The sequence below is a fragment of the Spodoptera frugiperda genome, chromosome 25 (assembly GCF_023101765.2).
Source record: "Spodoptera frugiperda isolate SF20-4 chromosome 25, AGI-APGP_CSIRO_Sfru_2.0, whole genome shotgun sequence".
NCBI classification, from domain to species: domain Eukaryota; kingdom Metazoa; phylum Arthropoda; class Insecta; order Lepidoptera; family Noctuidae; genus Spodoptera; species Spodoptera frugiperda.
This window is the reverse complement of record NC_064236.1, coordinates 14,764,697-14,784,160: the sequence shown is the minus strand read 5'-3', so window position 1 is coordinate 14,784,160 and position 19,464 is coordinate 14,764,697.

The following is a 19,464-nucleotide window of genomic DNA, read 5'->3' as shown; positions in this document are numbered from 1 at the left end:
TGATATGAGAATGTTAATTTCAATAATATTCATACTCGAAATATAATTTATGATAGAAATTCTAAATAATAACACGTTTTGTGGAATTTTAACGAAAATCCGACTATCTAATACGAGGAATTCATAAAACAAATTTCGAATATTGCGTGTATAATTGAATGTTTTGCTAAACCTAAAACTAACTGAAAAAAAATCGGGTTTGCTCAGCAGTAGCACTAGCAACCAGTCAAGCAGCGAAGTGATCAGAGTTTAAAGAGCAATAATTGCAAACGAAAAGAAATGTTCACAAATCGATTCCACGGCCGGCCCCGTGCCGCGGACTCACACCTCTACAACCACAAAATTAATAACACCTTGTTTTTTTACTCGAACCACACTCTTGCACTTATTATTATTTAAACTGTATTTCGAAACTTTATTTATTGTTATTTATATAACATATGTTGATCATTTTTCAATGTTTCTACACAATTAACACTTCATTTTCAATGTTAATCATATTTTTTATGTGTGTAATGTTTTGTTTTTAGTATTTATGCCTTAAGAGTTGAATATCGTATCATAAATTAAACGTATGCATGTTAACAATGCTCGAATGGGTTTCGGTACCGATGACAAATATATGAGTTGTTGACGGTATCCGATGTAGCGGCTGTCTTGTTGATTGGAACGATTTGTTTGTTGTCGCTGCATCGATCGATACTTAGATGTAAAGTGGACTGCTGCGGGCTGTTTCGATTATTTTCAAACATGATGGACATATTATTCGCAGATTAATGTTTAAATACGCGATTTTTTGTGGAGAGTTCAATGGGTAATTGTTTTACGATGATTGACAGAGACTGTAATGTTTAGAGATATGACAATAGGAATGTTATTCTGACTCTTGTCTAGCCAGAAGCACAGAAACTGCTAGGATGATATTAATCATCAGCATCATTCTGCGTGTCAGTTCTATTCTAGCTAAAAAATTTAGCATTTATAACGCCAAAATAATTTCTTTCGTTCATTTTGATAGATTTGTAGTGACTACAAAGATTAGAAGGGTGGGAAATAAGAGGGATTAACAAAACCTTTGCAACCATAACCAATCATTTTATCTCTTTAGTTAAGCTGTTTAACGTTAGTTTCCTAAATAATTTTATTATTTGCAGTAGTTAAAAATTCGGCAGGCTCCTTTGTTGACTAAATTGGTATAAGTAAAATCATAACTTTGATAGTTTTACTAGAATTCTAAATAATGAACAGCTAATTTCGTAATTACTTATTTATAGTATGGGTTACTATTGACTCACCTTCTATCACAGTGAGATTTTTAACATTACCTACATAGGTATGTAAGTACTTATTACCTACTTCAAAGGTAAAAATCTTAAGAATGTACAATTGTACAACTTTATCATTTGCTGATCTGAGCTTGTTTTTAAAAATCAGTTGCTCCAAATACGCCGTCGAATTTAACCACCACCGATTTAACGATGGAACAATTACTGCTTTTCCATTTATACCGACCTATGTATAAACACATAATATATTTTTTCTTTTCTTTTCGTATTCGTCCACAACCCCGTTTTATGACGGGTTAGAAACCCGGGACGAACCGAGCCCGCTGTAAACTCAGATTGTTTGATTTTTAATTGCTTTACAACTACGCCGGCCGTTTTTATTTGATTTTGATTTATTGTTTTATATTGTTAGCAGTGTACGGAGTACGGTCTTGGCGTAATTTTGAAAGTGTATTTAGCTTCGTTTAAAATCTGTGGTCACGCAAATTTTGTTGTTCAAGTATATTGTAGTACGTACTTGTTTGTTAATTGTTTGTGAAGTGATGTTAATCCGTTTATATGGGCTTTATTGCGTTGGTTTGTTTCGACAGATTACGCCTGCTTTTTTGCAGTTGTCTTGTCTTAGTGATTCATCATCCCACGGAGGAACAATTAGTGAGCCTTAGTACATGTATGAATAAACCAGACTAAAGTACTTACGCATATGCATGCATCTTTGAAAGCAGCTAGTAATTAATTAGTTGCACTTGTGTCTCCTATGTAGACACAGGAGACACATAGTGTGAACCTAAAGTACGATAGGGATATTGATATCAAGCATTTCAATGTCTTATTAATGCCTCTAATAATCTGTGCATCTTCAAATGCTAATTTCTAGCCAAAACTTAACCGTTATGAAAAAAAATCTGAATCCGTAATTTACGATTATTTTCATATATTCAGAAAATTACCGTTTATATTCCAACTGCATTGGCTTCGTCGTAATTGTAATTAGGCAATTGCCGGCAATAGTGCGGTGCCCAGCTTTACAGCCCATCGAAGGCGCAGCGAAAATTAGAAATTCTCCTTTGAAATGTCTTATTAACTTGTTTAGACTGTCTGTTACACCGTACTCCTCAATCCATAAAGAATTTAATCTAATAAAGTATATTTTATAAATACATCATTTAATGTACAATTAACTTTATATAAGCCAAGTGTTTCCTATATATAACCCTTGTATGACTACCAGTAGAAGTCAGACTACGTGTTAGAACTTTGTCGTACAAAGTTACCTGTTCTAAATAATAACCTGAATTAATGTTAGCTCCCAATAGTCCAGACAAATCAATATGTACTCTGGTCTAATGGAAAATCCATCGAGTGTTTTATACAATATTCAATTTAATTTGTTTTTCTTCCAGGGTGCTGCCTGTAACAAAGCCTGCAAACCTGTAAGACTTATTTTAAGTGTGGGAGAGCCATGCTTCATCAAGAATTGGTCGGCTACACCGGAGTGATATCACGGCCTCACAGAAAACCGACGTGAAACACCGCTTGAGTTGTGTAACTGAAGTTACTGGAGGCCCAATTTCCCCCCTTTTCGATCTCTCCAATCCCCGATTTTCCAACGGCAATTACATTCCTAACCCCAAAAAGACCGACAACGAACTTGTAACATCTACTCGTTTACCGACTTACACCGTAAAAAAGTCTGAATCAAAGAACATGTTTTGAATTCAGCCTGCTAAAGGATTTGTAAATAAATAATTTTCCCTCGGTACAATCGCTACGGTGTAATCATAACCCAGTTTTATATTAACTGGAGATATAATTTATGATTTACGAGACAAGTGCAGTGTTAAACGTTGATTGTTTAATTATATCGGCCGCTAAATAAACTGTGGGTCGATTTCATTTCGAAATGCAAATAAGGAAATATTCGCTTAGTGTTATGAGAGAACATTTTATTGCGACCGGTGTACACACGGGGCTATTTCTTTTTGATGATTCATAGCTTAGGTCTATGTTTGTGGGAAAAAATTTCGAGTCATAATGTGAGACTGTTTTGATTGAGGATTTGGGTGTTTGATAACTGCGATGAACTAGAAATCTGTTACTCTAAAAATCGTATCCCGTCTTGTAAGTACAATTTACGTCCTAAGCATTGGCACCGGTGCCCAGTAGCGTTGATTTACTGACCCAGAGCTGCGGACTGTCTAACAGGTTACCGGGGCTACAGCTCAAAAAGCTGGAGTACGAACGGGGTGGTCTTTAGTCAGTAAGAGTCTAGCACTCCTTCTCGCCTTGCCTAAGTCACTGAATGATTTTCTTCCCCAGAAAATAGGCACTTCCACCACAATCGTTACAAGTACAAACTGAATTATTAATAATGATGTCATGATATCTTCTTCTTTAGAGAAAAACAAAATATCTATGTCTCATTATAGGAAATTAATATTTATGACATCTAAACAACACGAGAACCACAATTTCACAAAAACAACCGCTGTGCAACGGCCCTCGGCAAGCGCATTCAAAAATCGTAAATTGTTAATCATAATTATTACGAAACCAAAAAACCATTGCAAACGATCTAGAAGTTTATAGCGTCGAATATACCTGTTAATCTGAGTTTTAATCTACAATAATTTACTGTTAAATTTTTACTGCCCCTCTGCCCTCTTCAAAATTGGATGTTGCAAAAAACGTTTGACGTCCAAACGGGCGCCTAAAAATATCACCGTAATATAAAATATATGACTGTTTCTTATTGTTCTGTGGGTAATTAAAAAGCGTATTCTGCCAGCATTAATTTCGGTGTTAAAAACAAATAAATGTTGATTTATAATTATTATAAGATTAACTCATTGATGAAGTATCTTATTACTAGTGTCGCTTTCTGTATGTAGTTTTATCTTTCTAAGCGTGTTTCTATATTATTTTTCACGCTCGATATGGAGTATAAAATCTGATCAAAATGACAGATTAAATTTTAAATAAGTACATCTGTATATAAAATTCACTACACGGTTGCTGCAGTGGCTGGGCAACCGGGTTTTTAATTTTGTGTAAGTGTTGTGGTGATTTTAGTTGTTACATATTCGTATCAACAAAGTTTACTTGATATTTCATTATGTGGAAATAGAAAATAGTATTTGGAAACCTAACAGCGCACAGAGTTTTGTAATAAATTTACAAAATCACTATAATAGAGGATCATCTAACTAACTCTAGGGATATCAAACGTTAGTGAAATTAAAATCGATTTCGAATAATTCCTAGTACTAAATTTCATTGCACTCACATATATTGAAATAACAATGAATGACAGGTTATTTCTCCCACTTGTGTTCTATGACTTTCTGCCCCGAGGCGACGTCGACCTTGTGCCGCTTGAGTTATGACCATCACTTGTTTATGCTCGCCTGGTACCCGAGTACTGTTATTTGTATTGTTTAGATGAGAATCGATGCCAGATACGTCAAGCATTTAAATCATTTTAAGGATTAGATGAGTTGCTGAGGTTAAAGAACTAAATGTACCTATTTAGCCAACAACATAGGTGATGATAATTAGAAATATGACTTTAATTTTATTGTCATAAAATATCATATCATACAATATGTCATGATTTTCTGTACCGCAATCTAATGAACCTTCGATCTATCTGTGATATATAAACTAGTTCATCGAAGTTGTGGACAAAGTGTAAGTTTGAAAACCCAGCAATTATCTACATATAATGAACATAGTGTTGACACGTCTGTCAGTCATATCACAAACATCATTGATAGGGATTCCCATTCAAACAAAGCCATTTAATTTATTGTCTTTGACGTTTTCCGTAATTGGTTAGAAGTAGTATAATTGTATGGTGTATGGCTATTACCTCACCCCTATTATATGTAGCTCCATAAGAGAATTGGATTCACAGTGCCCCTTAGTTTGCCTGTCTATGTCCACACCATACCATTCAAAATCATTGCGATTGATATCAGGGAGGCAACATAGTTGCAGCCTTTTTATCGGTGGTAGAGTAAATAAATGTAATAACTGCTATTAGGCTGTTGATAGTTTTGTAACCTTAGAGACAGCAAATACACGGGTCTGCCGACGACGAGTAAGGGTAGCTCACATCCCGAACCGAACTAGACCCGTGCGTACGCGTACCACCACAGATGGGGACCAGTAGGGCTGATACACAGCTGCAACGTAACAGGTTACTGGGGCTCCAGCTCAAGGCAGGAGAAAGAACAGGGTGGTTTTTAGTCAGTAAGAGTCTGACACTCCCTCTCGCCTCACTCAAGGCGGAAGAAGTCATTGAATGATTTTTCTGCCTCTAAAAAAGACAGAAAATACACATAACATCATTAATTGACCTAGGAACCACATAAAATCTGTAATGGCGGACGCAAAACGTTATCAAACAGAAAATGATTTTCCTCTCTAAATTGTATTAATAGAGAACCATTAGTATGTCAGCAAATATGTATGAAACATCACTCGAACTAAATGTTTCATTGAAATCAATTCATTAATTTAGTCCTGTACCGACCGTGCCCGGGCATGATTCGGAACATTTAATAAATTACCGTTTACTGCCGTGAAATCCACTTCAGAACATTATTACTGCATTATTAGGGACAACACAATTGAATTCGATATGTTTCTCTGTTAGATTGCATAGGTTTTACGTTGGAATTCGAATCATAAGCTCATATGTACAATACCTACACATATAATACTATATTTAGGTGAGTACAAAATTAAATTATGTATTAGAATAGGCAAATATAAATTATTATGATATAGGCCTTAAGCACGTACCACATTATAAATTGTTTGCCATTATTAAAACTTGCAATAAATTATTACCATTTGACCCAAAATCAGGTGAAAACTATAACATGTCATTTCCAACAAAACAAATCAATACTAAATACCCACAATTCCGATTTAATAGCCCGATCACATCAACTAGTGAATGCATAAATAGGTAGGTAGGTACGCGCATTCAAATTGTGCTAAAATCGTAACATATGTACATTTATGTGGCTACGAAGCCTAATAATTTCGTAGCAGTTTTGTGTAGCACACAAATACTAATTTCACTCGTTCCAAATACGTAGTGAAAACCTATCACAAATACTGCATATTGATAATTGGGTATTTATAGACTATACTACCTTCAACTAGCGGCTTCGGCCACATTCCCGCGGGATATAAGTGGGCCCATGTGTTATTTCAGACCATAATCTATCCCTGTTCTGAATTGCCAACAAACAAACATACAAACTTTCTTATTAGTAGGATTGTCTTATGTACTGATAAATTTGTATCAAAATCAATATTAGACATACATGAGGTTTCGAAATTCATGATTTTGACTACATACCGTAAATTGCCTAATAATTTAACATGAAAGTAAGTAACAATATTGCTTATACTTAAGACTAAGACAATAATTCAATTGTTAAATTACATTTATCATAGGTAATAACGGGCACAATTGCAAATTCCATGTCACCTAAAATAATTCACAAATAAATAATTTGAACAAAAACTGTACAACACAAATTCATATCTTGTTTGAGGTTTCCAATACAAACATGTTTAACATTATTCTGCCTCAAGACAGAATCGAACCCGCTGACTTCCTATTGCAATCAATCAAAATTGTGCTTCAAAAAATACTGAGAGCGACCCACACAGAAACTAATGAATTATAGACGGCCAAATCATAACCAACTACTACATACGAATTACAAGACCCTTATAGCTATTAGCATAAAGTTCAAAATTGAGTTGAAGTTAGTTTTTCGATTGCTTAGTAAATGTGGTATCCAATGCTTCTTCGGAAAGTAACTAAATCCTCGGTTTACCGTTTAGGCGCTTAATGGTGTGTGTTTTTTATACAGAATACGAATGTATCATAAATTATGACATGTAACACCCAGTTTTTGAAAGAACGGGCGGCAACGATATGTCACACTCGCCCCTACTACTGGATTGTTTTCAACTCGAAGAATACTTTTAAGCATTTGCAGATTATTTTGCTAATTACATGAACGGTTATATGCAATTTATTAACAAAGTTTTTTCTGCAACAAAATAAAATTGTAAATAAAAATAGAAGTTTTGATTAATTTCAATTTATCTGAACGTATCTTTCTCAATGTATCTTTTTATGCATCGTACTCATACCAATAAAATATAAAAAATCACAATGGACCAATCTACTAATACACTTAATTTTGTTAAAATGTATGCAAAGTATAAACAGATTAACTTAATTTCTAATTAACTTCAACACCTATTTTAACTAATGTGCGTGTGAACTGAGAGACCAGGATTTACTAAGCATACCGAAATAAAAAAAGCATACGTAAGTATTAAAAATACTGCACTTAAAAATTCTCACAAACTCAAAACTCATCTCACATTCTCATCTCTTCGAGATTACAACAGTTGGTAACATTTTCGGATGGTCCTTTGTAACTCGATACGTCGCACGAGGCGCCGGCCGCGACGCCACTCATGCGCAACACACAAAAACACTGCACATCCTTTGAAAACAGATCATCGGATGAAATTGTTCATAGGTTTAAGTCAGGATTCATAACTAAAGAATATTTAGTCTATTCTTAAATATATTTATTTAATGAAACATATTTATGTTAGGATTTCATTTGATTTTCGTCAGTCTTATTGCTTAAATTGCAGGAATCTGGAATTGACCAGATGTATGGGAATAGGTTCATCACCTGTTTCTGTATAATAATAATATAATATAATAATCCTTCCATGCCTATTTTTTATATTAAAACGGTTTTAACCACCATAATTATTGAAGCTAATGTACGTAAGTTTCATAAAAATACTCGATTTTCTTTAACAAACTTCATAATTACCTATCTATTCAAACAAAGTAATTACACGTCCCGTAAGAAATAGATAACAACTGAATAGTAAATCCTCATTCAGTTAGCAATTCGTAGGAAAATGTGCAGAATAATGAATTTTCCAAGTAAGTAGTTACTGATTCAGCTGTGGACTTATTGTAAGTTTTCTTACCCAGTTTGTCTGTAGTTTCTTCCGAAGAAACAATTCAAAAGCGCTGTCTTCAAATTAAGCAGATCAGCTCATTTGCTGTTCCATACTTCATAAAAGGAGTAGTTATTAAATAGCCAGTCTGTAATAAAGACTTGCTGTACGATGCAACCTTTTGTTTGAAGCTTATTCTGTGTTAAATAGTACAGTACCCGGCAATAGATATTGCACATCGATCTTTAGAAAGAGCTTTTAGGGAACAGTATATAAAGTATCCTAAAAAAAGGAGCATCCTCCGACTAAGCCAGGTGATTGCGCCGGACGGGCTTTCTGTACAATCGTTGTTTGTTGGGATTTTCTATCCATATTTATTAGCATGTAAACTGCATTTTATGAGCAATGTAAGATTTATGACGTCATCCTTTTATTTGCTCATCGATTGTCTATGTACGACTTCTGTTATCACTTGTTATGTGTCGCCACAAGTTAATCAGCAGATTTGTTGTGTGTACTGCCTATGATGATGACGGTAAAATCAGTCGAATTACTCTTCTTGAATCATTAAAAGATTGAAAGAGACTAAGTTTTGAGCAAATAAATAATATAAAAAAAAGTTTCTTCTCTCCATAAGACTATGTACTACATTTATCGACGTGCACTGTACTTGCATAATGCATTATAATTTCCAACAAAATCCATTTATTAAGTGATGAAAATTAAATCCTTTTCGACGAAAATAGTGAAATGTTATTAGTTGAATTTGTGCTGTGGGAAATTATTACTGGGAACTATTTTGAATGATCTCCATTTTAAAAATGAAAATTGTATCTATAAATAATACCTATAAAAATAAATCGCTAAACGTGTTACTAAGCGCAAATGTCAAACAGCTGAACCGATTTCGCTAATTAATTTTTTCTCTGGATTTGCTTTTGTTAAAATTAAAATTAAATAATAAGACGAAACAAAATTCCGCTGTTTAAGTATAACAGGTAATTGGGAGATATAGTTATCACTGGTATTCCGTTTTTTGTTTGTATGCATAATAATTAATAACGTAATGAAGAAAACTAACTCTATTGCCTGTTCAATTTTTGCATTGTTTAGATTAGTTACTAGTAAACCCTATTTTGCATTTGCCCAATTTTTTTACGAAAACATTTATAGCCAGTTTGTACAATAAAATACTATCGAAACATAACGATGTTTTGATCTCTCTTAGACTAACAATAGGCAAAAGGTATAAATAAATAAAAAATTCAAATAGTTCTGGTTAACGAGTCTGCCTCCCATTTTTTACCATTTTGATACGAATATTTTACTTTTTTTTATTTATTTCGAACATTTCCATAAAACAATGTAAACACGAACGATTTTACAAATTGAGAGCCAAAAACATTATTCAATTCAAAGGATTTTGCACGATACTCAAACCACTGTTTTCCACTATACAATCGAACGTATCACGAACTACCCTACGCGTTTTAGTGTATTTTTTTCACAACGGTATCCCTTTTTTGTGATTTCCCATTTTTGTGTAAGCTTTTTCATCATAAAAATTGTTTAGGTACGCTGGCTGAGTGGCCACTTGACTGTGCTATTGTTGAGAGCACTATCACAGAATTTATTTGATGTTTCACAATAAGCCCGTCCCTGTAACAAGGGAAACTGTTATAAAAATTCACGTTCTGTTATGCATGAAACAACAAAACATTGTCATCTGAACATCTTCAAACAATTCATTAGTTATCATCCATTTATTAAACAACAATGGCTGTTGAGCACAAGGGTGCTCATCAAGTCACGCAAAACCACTATAAATTGACCGTCGAATGTGGGGTGAGATTATAAAAAGCAACACTATGATAAACTGGTTATGTATATGTATACAAGACCAGTAGGTACGTATACAAGGTTATAAGTCGATCCCGATTGATAACGTACGGTTTCGCAGTACACTTATATGAATGTATTAATGTCCAGAATAAAAGGCTGTGGTCATCAACAAATAAGCATAGGTACATACCAGTTAATAATCATAAGCCATGTTTTTGCTTCAGCACCAACTTCTAACCTATTTGTGGGTAGGTAACTCGTCAGTACTACTAATAATAGTTATTTCTCGGTTTTTCGGTTTTAGCTATTGTTTTTAGTTTTTTGAAGACGGTTTTCCAAAGGCAGTTTTTATTTTTATTGTCTCGATGTTGTTCAATAAATGAATAAAAATATGTAACATTTTGTTTACAAAAATAATAAATATTTTATTTTTAGCACATTGTCAACGCCTTCAATGGATCTTATCTGTTTAATGGTACGATATAGTAGAAATGAGAGCTAAAAATATATGTGTTTGGAAATATCATCATTAACATCGACTTACAACCCACCTAAAGACGATCACAATAATTTGTCCTACCTACATAAAAAAATAGAATGTAATTTCCTAAAATAACAACAATTCAATAATTATGTGGATACATAACAATCCGCCATTGTATAACTGGTACCGTGCTTTGTAATAAAAATAATTATTGAATAATAAAAATAAGTCATGTATTTGGTTCGTTAGTAAAATAATAAAAATAAAATGTTTCCTACATTTCGTGTCGAAGAAAAAAACACATAGATAACGCGAATTTCATTTATAATATGTATTTATGCATTCATTTATAGTAATACACGAATTCAACATCTTTATATTATTCTCATCTAGATATTATTAATATTAAGGCATCACAATGGAAAAATACTACAACAAGATATACTAAGTTGGGTACTTATAAAGTAACAACAGCAGAATTGGATTTATCGAAGGTTTTTTTTATGTTATAAGCCGGTAAACGACCAGACGGATCACCGTAAGCAATCGCCGTCATCCATGGATACCCGAAACATCAGAAGCGTCAAGTACGTTGCCGGCCTTTAGGGGGTTAGGCATTTAAGAGCTGTTGGGGAATCAGAGATCGGGAAAGGGGCTAATTGAGCCTGCGGTAATCTCACTCACACATCGAAACGAAATAACGCAAGCGTTTTTTCACGTTCGAAAGTAACTTAAAAACGTAAAAATATGGAGTTAATTAATTACATTTGAGTTAATAAAAGTAGAAATAAATATCTCCAGTAATATTTTTATGATTGCCAAAGTCTGGATACAAAATAAAACAGACACCTTTTTACAACTTTAGTTTCACGCTCTTGCACTATTCTCGTAAATTTTAGTCAAAGTCCTCATTACTATATCTCGCTTTTACTTATTAACAAGCTAAAAACAACAACTTTTTTCAAATATTATTTCGAAACTAAAACCGAAGCTGATTTTAACAGATTGTTACTTTTAACATGCAATAAAGTAATAATTTCTGGCAGATTAAAAATATAACTTCCATAAAAATTTAGTGTCTTCTTTTCTACAACAAAAACATTGCACGGACACCTAATTAACCAATAATAAACATATATAAAATAATCCGAATCATCATCTGAAAGTTGATTACTATTTTTAAGTATCATAGTTTTATTAGATTATACTACTAATTACTATTACTTTGACATAGATACTAGTAGCTATATTACTTCGTCGCAGAGGTATATTCATTTAAAAATCTGGACATCCTCTAATATTACCACATCTATCAGGTTTTAATCGGTAAAAGTTTGACTAACTGCCGATTTCAATAACCGTTCTCAATCCCAAATCTTAAGATTAAGATTGATTGTTGACATTTTTCTTTTTTATCAAAATATTAAAGGTTGATCCAAAGATTAAGATTAAGAGAGGTTGGATTAAGATCGCGTATTGAAATTGGCAGTAAATGAGGTTTCGATGATTTTCACACGTTTAAAAACCATTTGCAAACTACACCTACTATCAATCACCTTTATAAGAAACCAAAAGACTAAAAACCACTAACAAGACTAGTCTAGACAAAGTATCAAGTAAAGGAGTTTCACAAAAAATCCATAGAAGCTACCTGTCTTAAAAATTTAAATCGTCATCGCGAACGTGAATCGGTCAATCAGTAGGTAACACGTAAAGTTTTATTATATACAGGAATGTCTGTTTGTAGTCAGTACGATCGTCAAACCGCAGTGAGTCGGCAGAATCTCACAAAGTGTGGTGGTCCAAGTTAAAAAAATATACTACTTTTAAACTATACTTCGAAAAAAAACTGCTTTTTCTTCATCGAAAATTTTGTCATTGAGTAAAAATGTGCGGAGCCATTATCTTGACTGTTAATGTTTAAGAAAAAATTGTTCTTATCAATCAATTTATTTGGTCAATCATACGTCAACACATTTTACGTGGGTACAGCTTAAGCTTTTTTAAAAAGACAAAGACTTGATTCGCTATCTGTTTGTATTTGTATCTTTAATTTTCTTGTTGAAGTAGTCGTATTGAAGGTGTACCTTCAATATCACTATTATACAAATGACTTATTAAATAAAATCCAAATTTAAAGTGGTCTAAAGTTTACTAGTTGGCAGTTGATAAAGAGCAAAAGTTTCTGATAGTAAAACGTCCTCGCTCATGATTTGTACCAATAGTTAAATTGTTGCAACAAAAAGTATCTATACAGTCGCAATCATCAATAATGATTATCACCGAATCTGTAGTCGGCCATGACACGGGAAGTGACGTATACGCCGGTGTTGCCCGCTAATGATATAAAATTATCGAATTAAATATGATGTCGATTTTTTCTTGTAAATAATTGGGGCGGTTACCAAATAGGTCGAATGTGTAATTTGATTTAAACAATTTGGTCGATTTCTTGGATATCTTTTTTTGCAACACCTTTCAGAATTATGTTTTAATAAAACTAGTATTATGTTGTTTAATCTTTCGAATTTAGGAAAAATGTTATCCATGTCCATAGCACATAGAAAGTTTGGAATAGTCCCTGAACAGTAAAAGAAATTTTCAGACCTAAATATTTGTTTTAGTGTATCAATGTAATAAAAAAGCCGTAAAAGTTCGTATTATGATAATAATTTTACGGTAAAATCAAATCGAATAAATTAAGAGCGGACAGTAAACAATAAGCTGCGATTGTTTCATTATCTCCTTATTGTATCATTTAGCAAATGAAACATTAACACGCTTTTTATCCTCCGATGGAATAATAATCCTGTTCTTTTCTTTCTACTGATCAGTCTAATTGCAGATACAGAATGCAATAACATTTATTCCTTTTAAAAAAACCCTGCAATTTGAATTTTCTCCTTTTTGAGTCCTAAGCTGCAAAAGACCGGAGGGATAATGTAATGGTATTGATTAGCATCTAATATGCATACTGGACACACGCAACACCATAGGAGTTGCGCTACTATTGTTGGCTTTTTGGTCAAAATACTGATGGGTCTTCGAAAACTCTGAAATATACTGAGAAAAGTTCTACTAGTTTTGAGTCAAAGGGGTACTCTTAATAGGTCGACGTGAAACAACGCTTGCGTTGTGTTTCGTTATGTGAGTGATGTTACCGGAGGCCCAATTACCCCCCTTCCTAATCTTACCAATCTCCGATTCCCCAAAAACCCTTAAATTCTTAACCCCCAAAAGGCCGACAACGCACTTGTAACGCCTCTGGTGTTTTGGGTGTAGGCGGCAGCGATTGCTTACTATCCATCTGCTCGTTTACCGAAAAAATATGCACAAAGCAAGAATAATCTCAGATATTATGCTCCCTAGAAACAAGTGCTATTTTATTTATTTCATGTAGGTATCAAATGACATAATATAATATAATAATTTATCAATATCTTCTTGAATTTTCCGAACTGTTACAGAAATTCCTCCTTATTTATTTTCACTTTGTGTAAGGCTTTAAAAACTTTATTTTTTCGCCTAAAGTAGTAACTAAACCGTTACTAGCTACTTCATGGTAAACTAATTAAATCACACACTTATACAACAGACATCAGCTCTATACCATCAAATTAAAACCAGTCAAATAGAATCCGCAATCAGCCTCATTTAGCCAACACCTTCTATCAACACACAAATAAAAAAAAAACAAATACTCAAACATGACCTGTATGTTCTATTGAATTTATAAGAAACAATAAATCTGGCCTTCATTATGAGATTTGGTAGTTATACAGGGTGATGTATCACGCGTGATGACAAGGAGGTAGAGTAAAGTGGTAAGCGGTAACATTTCAATCGCTACTTTATTGCTGAGTCATTTTCGGGGCTCGTTCTTGGAGTCAAAGAGGCTGGACTGGAGTTGAGAGATAAAACGTTTGATGTGTGATATATTTTTGTGTGTCGTCAATTTTGGTGATTTATTTGGATCTAGTTTTGGACAGTTTACAAACATTATCGAGATAAATAATGACCTAATGTTAATTTTAAACAGATATAATTTTACAATTTCTATATATATATAAAAATCAATTGCTGTTAGTCTCGCTAAAACTCGAGAACGGCTGGACCGATTTGCCTAATTTTGGATTTTAATTATTTTGGTAGGTTTAAAAGGTGAGCAAAAATGTTTGAGGCAGTAAAAAGTTAGTGCTGGGTCAGCTAGTAATTAAATAAATAAAGCCACAATACGACCACTACTAAACCCCCTTCGGTTTCAAACAGCCCTCCAACTACTTTTAATATTTCAAACCAATCAATATTTCAATATTTGACCCAGAATCAATATTACAAGTATAAAATCCCAATCATTTTAATTTGAAGTACTTAATATTTAAAATAAAATATTTCTAATCATATCCAAGTTTACAACATCCAGGCGAAGAACCCGTCACATTCCGCCATCGCTTGATAAATGAGCAGACGTCTTCGCATTGTGGGTGCCGACGCGTCTTCATTTGTGATATTCAATCGGATTTGTGTCTTTAGCTCTGTATGACGCAATTAATAAGTTTACGTGTTAAATATTATTTTGAAACTAGTTTTAGTTGCGTTTTACCAATAAAGGATATTGATCCTTCGTCCCCCAGCTATATGTTAGGAAGATTTGTTGAAGTATTTGACTTGTTAAAAATAACAAACCGAAGTTTAAAAGGCTATTGTTCTAAGCGACATTTTTTTAGCAATATTGAGTTATATTTGATATTATATGCGATATTCGTAATCAGCGATATTTTTTCCATCAAATTCAAATTCATTGCAAATGTCGCTGAGTTCAATTAGTCTTTCAGCCGTCAAAATAAACTTACTTTCACTTAAATATTACGGTATTGTAATTGCGGTACATTTTTTCATTACATCGTTTATTCCTTATTTTCTATGAGGTTTACAATTTGTTAAACGAGTTTTTCTGTTTACTAGATTATTTGGTTGTAAAAAATGTTCCTTTACTTATATAAATTTAGGAAATAATAAGACACAAAAATAAAAAACAAAGATGTTGACAAAACGACTAAGTTTCACAACCTATATTCTGAATTATTCAACATACAATTCGAAGTTTAAATGACTATTTTGTAAACATCAAGTATTCTCTTCGTCAATCTTAAAAGTGTATAACTTGGACCAATCTCCAAATAATTGTTACGCGTTGAACAAGGAGCAATCACTGGCCATTCTGAACAGCTCAAACATTTCTTTGTTCCTGTAACACTAGTAGTCTAACACCGCGGCTCCTATTGTGCCTACCCCTTCACAATAGCACCGTGATGTGTAACTTTAGCCTTTCTTAGCTTTGATTGAACGTGGAATGCTATCTATTTAGATATGGATGAAATAATGTCCCAGTAATGTGAATGACCTATGGGTTTTTGTAGCCTAAAAAGTAACTCATTTATTTTGTTTGTTAAAAGGATACGTAGATTAATGTCTTGAGCTAAGCGGAGATGTACTGATGGTATTTATTTTTAAAAGTGTTATCTGTAGTTGTAACAAAGCCAGTGGCTACTGTAACTAATGATCCCTGATGCCTATTTATTGAAACCAAGCGACAAAAATAAAAGAAACCTATGCATAACCAGCCGTAAAGTTATCAATCAAATCTTTTATTAATAGCAATAAAACAATCGTGAATTTTAAGTTCACTGCAAAATCTGCATAGCTTTACAAACCTTTTTTTTATTTTTTTTTCAAAACGTTGCCCCACACTAGGATTTTCTCCTGTGTCGTGGGTGCGTTTACAAACATACAAGTTCACATGCACATGACACCCAGACCCGAAACAACAATTTGTGGATCACACAAAGAGTTGCTCCGTGCGGGAATCGAACCCGCTACCCGTTGCGCGGCAGCCAGTTGCCCAGCCACCGCACCAACCGTGCAGTCATACCTTAGGTTTTGATCAGTTCTATTTGACCACTGTTTAGTTTAAGAATGAATCCAATTTGAGATACAGATTGCACAATACCTGCACTCAGTATAAGACTGTCTCATCACCTAAGTACTGACTTAAATTAGATGCTGCAGCCAACTGACAAAATGTAGGCTAAAATGATAAACATTTTGCAGGATTATAGATAGCCATTAAGTACCATGAAATACAATTCATCTGCAATTAAAAAAGAGAGCTATAACATTATATTTGCATTTTAATTTCACTAGTTAAGTGCGTACAAGTCAACGTAATATGCCTAAATAGGTACAAAACAAACAAGACATTCTAACTATACGAACTAACTGAGATATCAATTCCAAATAATATAATTGATGGCGCACCACATTTTGAAACTGCATCCGAAGATTTTGAGATCAAATCCTCCAATTACGCTATCATCGTCTCAGGTACCAAGTCTAAGACCTCACGGATGGTTATCCCCTAAACTATGGGATATAGCTACTACTACTACTACTTCTACTTTATAGCTTGCGATCCTTCAACTAACGAAGTAGATTTATATCTACATCTCTCTCTCTCTCTTTAGCATCAAGATACATAAGTTTCAAATTAATGCTAAATGTACAACAGAAGGCAATTGTTGAGGATACGGTTCGAACCGGATTAGTTACGGGTTTAAACCGAATGTTACGCCCGTCGCCGGTACGGCGAATCACGGCAAGCCACGGTCGCCGTACGAAATCACGGATCAAAATAATTTCTCCGTGAAATAATAATATAATTGGTGACGAATAACTTCAAACAAGTGTAGTGATTGGACGATTTTATGTAACAAATCGAATTATAGCGTTGTGAATGTGTTTAGGTGTGTGTAATGCGTTTTATTGGTTACTGAAGTAAGTGAAAATAGTTGCTAGTATATAGAAATTTAGATTTGATGCCTATTTACTGTTTATAATCGTTACATGTAACTTCAATTGGTATGAAACGTACAATTACCAAGTACGAAAAATATGGAAAATCCTTTCTTTTAAATGAGGTCCATCGCAGCTGTGAACTCCTCGAGGGCTTTTTTTAATTAGCGTTGCCTCACAGTAGGATTTTTTCCTGTGTCGTGGATGATTTTACAAACATAAAACAAGTTTACATACACCGGACACCCCGACCTGGAACAACAATCTGTGGATCACACTAAAAGTTGCTCCGTGCAAAATGCAATGCAACAGTGCAGTCATTTTGATGATGAAGATACTTAATGTTAATGGAACAAATAATTATTCAGAGAGAAACTAAGCAGCGTCATGTTAGTTACATCTTAATGATAACTATTAATTGCAGAACTCAATGGAAGCGCAGATGTAGACACGTTACTCATTAGTAGGATTTGTCTACATCTCAAATAACTAATGAACTTCAGTTAATTAGATTCGTCTCATGTCTACAATATTAGCATGTTTAGCGAAATAAATGCACTGAACTAAACATAGGATAGAGAAGAAAGGTAATTATTGCACTCACGGGAGATAATTTACTTTGGACTAAGCTCTGAAATGTATAGATTATATCATCGAAAGAAAGGCATTAGAACAAACTCTCGGATTACTTTTTCGCCAACATTTATTACTTGTTACGTAATAAAGATGAAATATATGTACTGTATACAGGTGTATAAATGGAATTGGAGTGATTTGAAATATTGAAATAAGCGCTTTTTGAATACCTATAGATACCTACAAACGCTACACACGCCAAAATAATATTATTTACAGTTTTTGTCTGCCTGTCTGTCTGTTTGTTCTGACTAATCTCTGAAATAGCTGGACCTTTTTTGTCTGGAATTTTATTGGCAGGTAACTGATATACTTAGAAGGACAGAGATACTTACTATGTTACTTTTATTTTATTTTTTTAAAGATTTAAACAAAATATAATTCTCAAATTCTGTCAGAATCATTATTCTCCACCGACGAAGTCACAGGCAGCTAGTTATTAATATAATCGTACATACTCGTACTTTAAAACAACCGTAATCGCACATCGTTTTTAGGGTACCATAGCCAAATTGCAAAAAACTAAACCCTTATAGATTTCTTTACACGAATTCGGACCCTAAAAACAGACATGTTGAAAAGTACGTACAACAATTCAATTCCATCGACAGTCCACCGTAATGTTTCTTTCAATAACAAGCAAATATATTTTTGTAAATATGCACAAGTTTTATAGCTACCAATAAAAACCTTCAGGTACGGCGACACGAATGAAACACTGAAATACTGTATATTACCGATGTTTATATAAATTAAATGGGTAAAATTGATGTTATCCATTATACATAATTATTATATTTGACACTATTAATGAATAATACAAATATTAATAAATAAAATTATCATTTACAGCTAAAGTCTTGAATAAATACATTTTGACCTTTGTTTTTATAAGGTTTAGGTACAAAACTCCGAAACAGAACGAGTATTGGTGTACCAATACTCGTTCTAGATAATGAGTTTAGTTAGTGATGATCATTCTTTTGGAACAATTTCGTGAAACATACGTGAATTTATTTTCCGTGGTTGGAACGTACATTATACGTTGCTTTCTACAAAATAATGTTATAGTAAGTTAATAAATAATGTATTCGATGTTCGAAAGATCACAAGCATGACTACTGGGCATGAAGTAAAATCATCCGATCAGTAAAAATAAAGGTAAGCAAAACTACTGAACAAAATGAAAACTTACTTCTCGGCTATTGTTTCCCGAAAAAAAACTGTAGTGTATCTAAACGTTAACACACCAACACATAAGCCTACCTTCCTATATATTTAAACGCAAAACGTATTTTGGTCAAATTTACCTAGGTAGGTTGTACATGTTCTACGAAT